We start from the raw sequence: 11,163 nt of genomic DNA on the forward strand, positions 1-11,163 counted from the left end.
ACCTTAGGGACCAAGATAAACTCCCCCTCCCCCTCTGACGGTGGGAAGCACTTAAAATGAGAAATAACAAGGGCCAGGTGGGGGCTGTAGGCAATTTTAGTGGGGTGGCAAGTGTTTTGGGGCGAAATGAACAAGCCCAAAGAGCAGACGCTGGTCTGGGACAGAGTTCCTCTGGCTTGCAGGTGTGGTGTTTGCTTTTCAGAGCCAGATCAGGCAGGATGACCTTCCCGGGTAATGAGATTTCCTAACAAGTGCATTTCTTCTGGGAAGGGATGTTCCCTGGTCAGAGGAGGGAGTTTCAGAGACAGCCCAGCCCCACCCTTGGAGACAGAAGGAAGACCAAGGATGGTGGAGAGACAGACAGGTAGGTCTCAGGAAGGTCAACAAAGACCTTAGTTCTGAAACCATTCCTCCAGCTCGGGGCAGAAAGCTCCACATTGTGAGGTATCATCTTTTAAACACATTCACGACAGGGCCGCTGCCCAGTGAGACACTGGTGGTACAAGCACAACTGTCCCATTGAGCAGCATGAAAAGTCCCGTCAGGTGGTATGGCCCAATGGGACAGTCCTGCATGTACCACCGGTGGTTCAAGATGTGTAAACACCAATACTACAGGCGGAGGAGGTGAGAGGAGAGAGTTCATGAAGAACTGTTCTCAAGGAATGGACACGGTTAAAGGACACCAAGGATGGATGCAGAAGCACTTCTGGGGCAGGCAGCAGAGCGCGTTGCCTCCAGACCTCAGGGTGGGCAAGGGCCTGGCCCCCGACACCAGCATGTGACCAGTGTGGCTGAAGGAGGGGATGCAGTCCAGAGCCCCATGGTCCTGGACAGCAGACTGAAGACTTGGGCCTACAAACTGGCAGGAGGAAGCTGAACGATTTCACACTATAGCCTTTCTACTGCTTCCCAGTCGCCTCTAGGTCTCTGGGCCAGGCGGAGCCCAAGGAAGCCAGGGACATAGGTGTCCCTGAATAGTCCCTGCAGTCTGTCTCACCACACATAAAGCAGGGCAGGGCCACCTGGAGGGTAGGGCAAGAGGGCGGGGGGAGAAGATGGCACCGATGTGGATGATCTGAGTGCGATCGGCAGGATGAGTTTACCAGATGAGATTAGAGCCCCAGACCCAGCAATTAAGGAATATCCATTCTTCCCCAGCACTCACGGGGGACATTTACAAAAGCTGACCTGTTTCTAGGTCAAGATGTAAGTCGGCTGATTTTTAAAACTTCATATCAAACAGAACCTGTCCTCTGATCACAAAAGATTTGATGCTGTAGGATTAGAAGTCAATGACAAATTGCCGGGGATTTAGCTCAGTGGTTCCACCGCCTGCCTCACAAGCACAAGGACCCAAGTTTGATCCCCGGCACCAAAAAAAAAAAAAAAGAAGCCAATGACAAAGAGCTGAGGGAGAGAGAAGCCCATATATGTGTGAATTTTAAAGAATAAAATTCTAAGGAGCCAGGGATGCACCTTAGTGGTAGAACACATGCTTACCATGCACAAGGTCCTGGGCTCGATCACCAGCATGCAAAAAGAATAAACTTCTCATTACTCAAAGGAAAAAATCATGCAAACTTAGGTATACTCAGAAACTAATTTTAGTAGCAAAAATAGTAGAGAGAGAGAGAGAGAAAAAAAATGTATATTCTATATAGAAAATTTTAAAGCCAAAAGTTAGAGAGGATCCAATTTAGGATATAAGAAAAAAAAAAGGTGATAAAAATATAAAAGCAGAAATTAATGAAATAGACAGAGATAATAAAGTGTTCATTGATAAGACTAAAATAAACTGATGAGGCTAATCTTTTAAAAGTTGGCAAGCAAGCAGACAAAGCTTCCTTCCTCCAGCCTCAATTTCCCATTCTGACCACCAGCTTTCCTCTCTATAGCTTTGAGTTTGGGTTTGAAATAAGATTCCTCAACTCCCCACAATAAATGTAATCATTATGTACTGCAAACATGTACTAATAACAATAAAAAATTAAAATGAAATTATAGCCCTGATGAGCAAAGTCCGTACATGAATTAGGTGACTTTTATAGAGTCTGTTGCAATTCTGCAGAGTTCACTGCAGCTCCTGCCTAGCCTAAGCCTCTAAGTTCTGATCTCGTGTGTGTGTGTGTGTGTGTGTGTGTGTGTGTGTGTGTGATGGTCCAGGTATCACTATCTAAAGGAAGATGAAGCCACGTGTGGTGGTGCCAGCCTATAATCGGAGCATTGGGGAGGCTGAGGCAGGAGGATGGCAAGTTAAAATCCCTCCTGGGCAGTTCAGCAAGACCCCTATCTCAAAAAATAAAAAAGAAAGGGCTGGAGAGGTAGCTCAGTGGTAGTGTGCCCTTGGTTTCAATCCTCAGTACCACAAAAATGATAACAAGAATTAATAAATAAAAGTGAATGAAAACAATAGATGGGCCACAAAACTCCTGGGAAAAAAAGCAGTGCCAACCTGGGAATTTAAACAAGAAAAAGACAGATGGGTGGGGTGGCCTAGGCTTCATTGTAGCTAACCCAGCTCTGTAATCGCTGTTCAGGAGTTGCGAATCGCCACTCAGGTGGGATTTAAGGTGCTGAAGGGCTTTCCACGGCTATAGAAAAATTGTTTTGTTGGCCCATTTTCTCTGAGCGTGTTAGTTAGGCCGGCAGCGCTGAGGAGTGGGGAGGTCTTCGTTGTTGGTGGTGAACCTGTGGCGGGCGTGCAGGACAACGGCCTTAAAGATTAGCCACAATGGCTGAAAATGGTGATAATGAAAAACTAGCTGTTCTGGAGGCCAAAATCTGTCATCAAATTGAGTATTATTTTGGAGACTTCAATTTGCCATGGGACAAATTTTTAAAGGAACAGATCAAATTGGATGAAGGCTGGGTACCCTTGGAAATAATGATAAAATTCAACAGGCTCAATTGCCTAACAACAGACTTTAATGTAATAGTTGAAGCGTTGAGCAAATCTAAAGCAGAACTCATGGAAATCAGTGAAGATAAAACTAAAACCAGAAGATCTCCAAACCAACCCCTCCCTGAAGTGACTGATGAATATAAAAATGATGTAAAAAACAGATCTGTTTATATTAAAGGCTTCCCAACAGATGCAACCCTCGATGATATCAAAGCATGGCTAGAAGATAAAGGTCAAGTACTAAATATCCAGATGAGAAGAACATTACACAAAGCATTTAAGGGATCGATATGTGCTGTGTTTGATAGCATTGAATCTGCTGAGAAGTTTGTAGAAACTCCGGGCCAGAGGTATAAAGACACAGACTTGCTAATACTTTTTAAGGAAGATTATTTTGCAAAGAAAAATTAAGAAAGAAAGCAAAATAAAGTGGAAGCTAAATTAAGAGCTAAACAAGAGCAAGAAGAAAAACAGAAGTTAGCAGAAGATGCTGAAATGAAATCTCTAGAAGAAAAGATTGGATGCTTGATGAAGTTCTCAGGTGACTTAGATGATCAGACCTGTAGAGAAGATTTGCACGTCCTTTTCTCAAATCATGGTGAAATAAAATGGATAGACTTTGTCAGAGGAGCAAAAAAGGGAGTAATTCTATTTATAGAAAAAGCCAAGGAAGCACTGGATAAAGCCAAAGATGCAAACAATGGTACTCTACAATTAAGGAACAAAGAAGTGATGTGGGAAGTACTGGAAGGAGAGGTGGAGAAAGAAGCTTTGAAAAAAATCATAGAAGATCAACAAGAATCCTTAAACAAATGGAAATCAAAAGGTCGCAGATTTAAAGGGAAAGGAAAAGGAAATAAAGCTGCCCAGCCTGGATCTGCTAAAGGAAAAGTACAGTTTCAGGGCAAGAAAACAAAATTTGGTAGTGATGAAGGATGTGATGAAAATGGTGGAGCTGGAACAGTGAAAAGAGCAAGAGAAGAAACAGACAAAGAAGAACCTACATCAAAGCAACAGAAAACAGAAAACGGTGCTGGAGACCAGTAGTTTAGTAACCTTTTTTTTTTTCAATTCATCTTAGATTTCAAGCTGTTTTTTGTTGGGCCGGGGATTTAGCTCAGTGGTTTTGCTGCCTGCTGCACAAGTACAAGGACCCGAGTTAGATCCCCGGTACCAAAAAAAAAACCACACAAGCTGCTTTTTGTCTTTGGAGGCGTTTAAAAAGAAAACTGAATTAGGTCCACTTCAATGTCCACCTGTAAAAAAGGACAATTGTTTTGTTGTTGTTTAAAAAAAAATTGTTTGTTGTGCTATTTGGGGAATTTTCTTTTGGTTTTGGTATTTTCCATTTTTGTGCTGCTGCTTTATAATACCTTTTCGACCAGGACCACACACCCCTTCACAGTGCTCGGCATTGGTGTAGAGAGAGCCCACTGGCATGCATGGTCTTGACATGCATGGACCACAAGGAAAACCCTCACCCAAATCATCCAAACCCTAGGGTGTCACTGTCATGGAAGACTGAAAGGCAGAAAGAACTGTGGACCAGATGCAAAGAGTCATTTCCAGCTTCATAATTACTGAGGAGGAACAGCATTTCAAAAACCTACGTGTGGGACTGAGGTTATTGAGGACAGAAGTCCCACGACAGGTTAAATCATTGCAAACCACACTGCCCATAACAAATTAGGAATAGCAACCCCAGACTTCAGAACCTGTCTGTCTGTTATTCGTGTATCTTGAACCATAGCTGAGCAAACTTTTAAAATAGAAATAACAATGGTTCATTTCCTCTACCAAAAGCTGGTTAAAGTCCTTTTGACTCTCAAAATGGTGTCATTCTTTTTTTTTTTTTTTGAGACAGGATCTTGCTACCAGAGCCCTGATTGGCTTCCAACTTATGCTCCTCCTGCCTCAGCCTCCTGAGTACTGAGATTATAGGTGTGCCGTTACACTCAGCTATCTGTAATCTTCTAAAATGTTGGGGAGAAATCTTTGCGTTCCAACTTATTGGAAACTCAGTTTAGAACTTAATACATAAATAGTCTTCATTCAAAAATCATCCCCCATGTAACTCATTTCTAATTCTAGTTCAAAGAATAGGCTGAAAACTGCATGTTCTGTTGCTTTATATACCCATTAAAAAGCAAAAATGATCTAAAATTGATTGATATTACCCTTATGATAAAGACTTTACAATTTGCACTCTGATCATTTATAATCACCATAAGTAAATGGAACATGTGCCTTTACTAATTTAATTACTAAGAAAAAGAACATTGTTTCCCCCTAGTCATGTCTTCAACATATTAGAACTTTAACTTAGAATTTTCTTCTATTTTAACATCTGAGTATGATGAAATCTCCATGGGTCATTATTAGCCTTTTCACTATATCTTAAATTTAGATTCTTATGCTTAATAAAGCCATTTTCTGTACTTTTTAATTCAATGATACAGAAATCAGAAGCTAAATCTATAGCTAATATCTGAAATTACTCAATAAATAGAATGTATAATGGTTTCACTGACTACTCCAAGCTTTGTTTCATATTGACATTGGTAATCCTACTATGAAACCTAAGACATGGATAAGGTAATAAACCTCTAGTCTAAAGCTTATTACTCAAGCCTGTAATTCTTCTGAACTCTTCTTAAGAATTACCATAAGCAAAACATGAATGCTTTCTTGTTTCAACCTAGAGCCCTGAGCATTATTTTCATTAAAAATTGTAATGTGATTCCATGATAAGTTGTACTGGAAATAGTTTAGAAATATGTGTGCAGGGCTCCATTTAGAGTGGCAGGAGCTCATCTTATTTAAATGAAACCATAGCTCCCTATGCAAGAGCAATGCTGAATTTTCACCCCAAATCGCAGAAGTCTAGCATGTAAATGATGTGTAAATGAAGTGCTCCCTGAACAGGCATTAAACAGGCATTATGAGGGAAGACCATAACGGTCCATCATTTCAATGGTCCCAGCCCAAAGGTGCTTGAGTTACTTCGACACAACAGAGTGTGACAGCTTCATAGGCCTGTTTCAGGCCGCTGGGTCCAAGCCCAGTGGAAAAGAGTGAACGAAAATGGCCCAGTGAGTCACTGATGGCTGCAGCCCAGGCCCTTCGCTACAGCTGGCACAGTGGATGGCTTTTCCCAATTGGCCTCACCAACTTGACCCCCAGGAGGGAGGACTGTATGTGGCTTTGCTATAAAAGAATGGTAAGCAACAGATGTAGAAAGAAGTTAGTCAGTTCACTCGCTGTTTGAATCCCAACCGTAGGCAGTTTTTGCAGGGCTCACCAAACAGACATTCCCTGCCTGGAACAGCATGGGAGAAAGTCGGCCAGGAGTTGTTGCTCCAGGCTTTGCCTAATAATTCATTTTTCCTTATGGGGACCAGGAATGAAAGAATTCCACATTGTACCAGCCCAGGACTAATAATCTGTGTATCTCTCCCCAAAATAGGAGTCTCCATATCACAACACTCCAACTCGACAATGAAGCATCCATTCATACAGGAAAACAGAGCCCGTGCTAAGACACATAGTACCTACTACCTTGAACAAGACAGGTACTCAAAGTCACGCTACACAAGGCAGCCTTGGAGCATTCCTTTACTATTTTATTTGATGGTGGATTTGTACCATCCATCCATGAACTTCCTCCACTCCCCATGGCCTGCATTTCATTCTTACATCAACTCTCTAAAGTTTCCACTTCTTGGTTAAATTGTTGAAGGGATATGTTTTAGATCTAATGATAAAGTTAAACATCTAAGTGTTGATGATAAAAAATATATTTCTAGGAAATATATATAGTAGCATATATATATATAATATAAATATTACAGTTACCTGGCCTCACATATTATTTTCCAAATAATATTTTCCTTTCCAGGGTAAATCTTGATTTTCATTATTTTTACAACATTTCTTTTTTTAATATGTGAATTCTGGTAATATCTCTTAACCTTTTCTTAATATTTAGGGTTGACCTTAGACATGTAAGTTAATGTTCTCTCCTATAACACCGCAGTGCTCTTGAGGCCTATTAATGTACATAGAACTCCCTTTTGCAGTTACAGTGAAAGACTTCAGTTCAGGGGAGAAGGGTTTTCAGTTAACTGCTTTGCTTTTTTGAGCATTTCTGTCTTCTCCCTAAGTGAGAGGTTACCACTTCTCCCTGCCGTCATGGCTCAGTTTCTGTACTGAGTCAGGCTCTCCAGAGAAGCAGAGACAATAGAACCCAGCCCTGGAGGAGGAGATTTATTAGGTTGGATAGTCCCACAACGGATGTCTGCAGGCTGGAGGGCCAGAGAAATCGGCATCTGCTAAGGCCAAGGAGCCACAAGCCTCAGAACAAGAAGGACAGATGATACCCCCCCAGGCTGAGACTGGAGGCCCAGAAGCCCCATGGAGAGTCGCTGGTGCAAGTCCACGTTCAAAGGCTAAAGAGCCTAAAGTCTCATGTCACGGGGCAGAAAAACATACCTGGAAGGGAAGGCTCGATGAGCACAGGCTCTTCCTTCTTTGTCATTCTAGCTGGCTCCCAGCCTACTGGATGGCCACAAACCACACGCCAGGTGCCTCTGGAACCCTCACAGACACACCCAGAAGTGTGCTTTACCAATTCGCTAGGCACCCCCCAATCCAATCAAGTTCACATCCAAAATCAACCATCACAACCTCTAACATTCTTTGTTCTCCTCACCCTAATCCCACTACATCAATGAATTTTTTTCTCAAATGTTTGTTTAAACCATTCATTCATTTCTTCATGCTACAAGTATTTAATGAATCTCTATTATATATCAGGCATTGCCATGAGGAGGCATGGAACCTTTTCTTATGGGAACTATAGCTGGTGAGTAGATACACATTTAGTCAATGAATCAGATAAATAAATGTAATAGCACCACCGAGACCACAAAAGCTATGGAACAAGAGAGAACACAGAAATGATCTGGTGGCTCAGGGAAGACTTCTTCAAGAGGATAATGGCTGATCTGAAATCCTGAAGAGTTAACTAGTGAGGCAGGGTGAAGATAACATTCCTGGCAGAGGAAAACACATGCAAAACCCTTGTGATGGAGGCAAACTCAGGGAATCCACTGTGCAGGAAGAGGACCCTGTGGCTGAGACCCAGGCCTTTTGATCTCGACTTCAAGAACAATGAAAGACAGTCGAGGTGTGGGTGACAACAAATTTGCATTTTGAAGATGCAGAGCAGAGGACTATGTGGACGTGGGCAACAGGTGTCCATGGCATTAAATCCAGAGAGAAGCCCTGGCAGCATAGACTGAGGCAGGAGTTCTCACCCTGGGCTCCACAGACTTCTGAGAACAGATGGGAAAACAACCACATCTTTATTTTCATTAACCTTTCCCTGAAATCCAGTATCACCTTCCATTAGGAGTACAGTCTACAAACGACAGGGGTATTAGCAGCACCTATCACCTGGCCACCAGGAGAAGACATAGTGGTTTCAGATCACACCATGGTTGCTATAGTGACAAACTCATCACTACTTGAAAATCCCTGTACTTGTTAGGCCTGCCACTATACCACATTACATAATGCACTCAAAAGAGGCACGTAGGGTATCAGAACTCAAAATTAATATTTTGATAGCTGCATTTTAACATAATTGACTTTCTTTGTAATCCTACGTATTTTATTGCATGCATTGAAAGCCTTATTCTGAGGGTAGGATTTATCAGCCTGCTGAAGAAAGCTTTATTCTGAAGGTCGGATTTATCAGCCTGCTGAAGAATGTCCTTGAAAAAATATAAAACTAACAAAGCTTACCCAGCCCTGCAGGTGGAGAGGACTGGATAGTCTGAGAGCCACATAGGTCAGTGTGGCCTGACCCGAGGAAGAGAGGCTGTGCTGGAATAGGGAGAGGCAGGTGCCTGGGACAGCTCCAGGGGGTCTGGTCTATGTAAGTGAGTGGACATTCAGGAGAGAAAGCACTGGAAGACTCCAAGAACACTGTCGATAAAGTACACAGGCTTTGCTTACCAGACTCCAGGACAACTAGTTCAGCCATTTTTTCTCACTTTCTGGTTCTCAGCCACGTTGCAGACAGTTGAGAAACAGTTGAGTGTCACCATGAACACACACACAAACACACACACACACACACACACACACACACACTGGGATCATTGTCCAAAAAAATTATAGGTTTCTACGCATAATACAATTTCAAGTTATGAAGTATTAATGTGCACAAATGAAGCCATTATCCAAAAGGCTGTTTCCACTTTATTGCAAGACTCTTTCTCAAGGGACTGAATGTCTCTTCCTGGGAGACCTCAGTTTTCATTCATACCTTTAGTTAAGCCCTGGATGTCATCCCCCTAAGTCTTCCTTTGCTGGGTCCTAATCTCCACTGTATTTATTCAAAACCCAAAATTCTACAACAGCTCCTCTAAAATATCAGGAATGGCACTGACCCAAAACCCCTCATTCTTTCTATTCCTACACAAGGACAACTACTGACTTTGCCAAAACAATTAAACTCAAATCCTGAGTCACTAAACAAATAGTTCTTTGGTGACTTCATCCGGACCTCCTGCCAGCGATCCCATCACACATCTGCTGAATTCTGGGCAAGGAAAGGGTTGCAAACGCGAAGGGGGAGTTGTTAAATTCAGGAGTGTGTCTCTCTCTACTCCAGCTCCCCCCTCCCCAAGTCTACACAAACCTGGACACAAATTCATTCCAATAAAGTCTGGAATATCAGAGGTAAGGAGCTAACTGTTTGCCTGACTCTGTTGAGCTCAATAGAAAAACTCATTTTCTTCTGTTTTTTTCTTTTGCCTATGAAAGGAGCACTTCATCAATTCAAAGGCTCATAGATGGTATTTGAGAGAAAGTGTTCACACATATTGTGCTGGTCTTATAAAGCTGAACAGCAGTATTTTTTTTAACCCACTCACCAGGCCCCAACATTGTCCTGCAGAAAAATCCCAAAGAATCACCAAGGTAATTTTGTTTTCAGGCCTCTCTCGCTCAGAAACTATGATTTATACTATGCTGAGTGAAATTCATCTCAGTTGTCCTGCTTTCAAATCTCTAGAATTGAAACAAAGTGTAAATATTTTATTTGATTAATGTATCTAGTTAGTGTTCTGCTGTTTACTTCAATTATGTGTTCAAGACAAAAGCAAAATAGAGGAATCACTGCTATAAATAGGCTGCTTCTTGATACAGCCAGTTCTGTTCTGAACTACAAACCATTTTAACAGAAACTTCTGTATTTACTGGTGAGTTTCTTCAGAAATATTCCAGATTAAAGACTGCCTGGAAGTTGGGCGGTTAGCCAGGTTGTTGGACACATTTTTCTCATTTGCGATAACATAAATAATGTAGAGTAAATGTGAGAGTAACAGACACCTTGAGATAGATAGATATATGTGATATGCTTGTAAATATTTGCCTCACAAAAGGTATACTTCTTAGGATAGAGAAGGCACATTTGATTAGTTTGTTTAGCTAACAAAGAAAAAAGCCTGCATGTATTAGAACTCTTACCGCTGTCTTATTGCAAAACTTCAAAATCTAAACAAACAGTGAAGGAAAAACACATATCACCAGCTAATGCTAGAGTATGGAAAAAGGAGAGCCTTGTGAACCTGTGACCCAAAGCCTCTGGCACTGTCAGAGACCTCCCTCCCCTCCCTCTCTACTGGCTGGCTTATGTTCTACGCCTGCCTTCATCCACCCAATGCTAGGACCAGAGCCCCTTACACTTTATACATTTGCATCTTCCTGGCAGCAAAACAAGAAAGTAGAGAAACTCTTTCCTCCTAACCAATTTTTGCTTTTTTTTAAATGGCGAAAAAAGCAGGGTATGATGGTACACATCTGTAATCCAGCACTCTGGAGGCTGAAGCAGGAGGATTCCAAGTTCTGGGCCAGCCTGGACCACAGAGTGAGACCCTGTCTCAAAACAACAAAAACAGCCAAGGAAAGATTCTGCTCTGTCTAGTTCAGGACACATGCCCATTCACAGACCAAAATCATTGTTGCCTGGCACAATGCCTGGGAGTTGAGGTCAAATTTTTAAAATGTAACTCCCTTTTGCATAATACCTTAGACTAGCAGCTTCCCAAAACATAGTCTCAGAAGGAAGGGTGCTTAGCAAACAAAATAATAAATGTTTACCCCACTTATATGACAATTATGCCTCTACAGTATTTACCAGGTAAGATTTTGCCCTGGTTGCTCATTTAAGATACTAGAAAGCAACTT

At 41.9% G+C, this 11,163-nt stretch overlaps 1 pseudogene; it reads left to right on the forward strand.

The window, feature by feature from the left end:
• Positions 1-2,502: 2,502 nt before the first annotated feature.
• LOC101710372 (lupus La protein pseudogene) lies at positions 2,503-4,811 on the forward strand (annotated as a pseudogene).
• The last annotated feature ends 6,352 nt before the right edge of the window (positions 4,812-11,163 follow it).

This window comes from Heterocephalus glaber, unplaced genomic scaffold (genome assembly GCF_053883595.1).
Source record: "Heterocephalus glaber isolate CG9 unplaced genomic scaffold, H.glaber_assembly_v1.0 deba00000347, whole genome shotgun sequence".
Lineage (NCBI taxonomy): Eukaryota > Metazoa > Chordata > Mammalia > Rodentia > Bathyergidae > Heterocephalus > Heterocephalus glaber.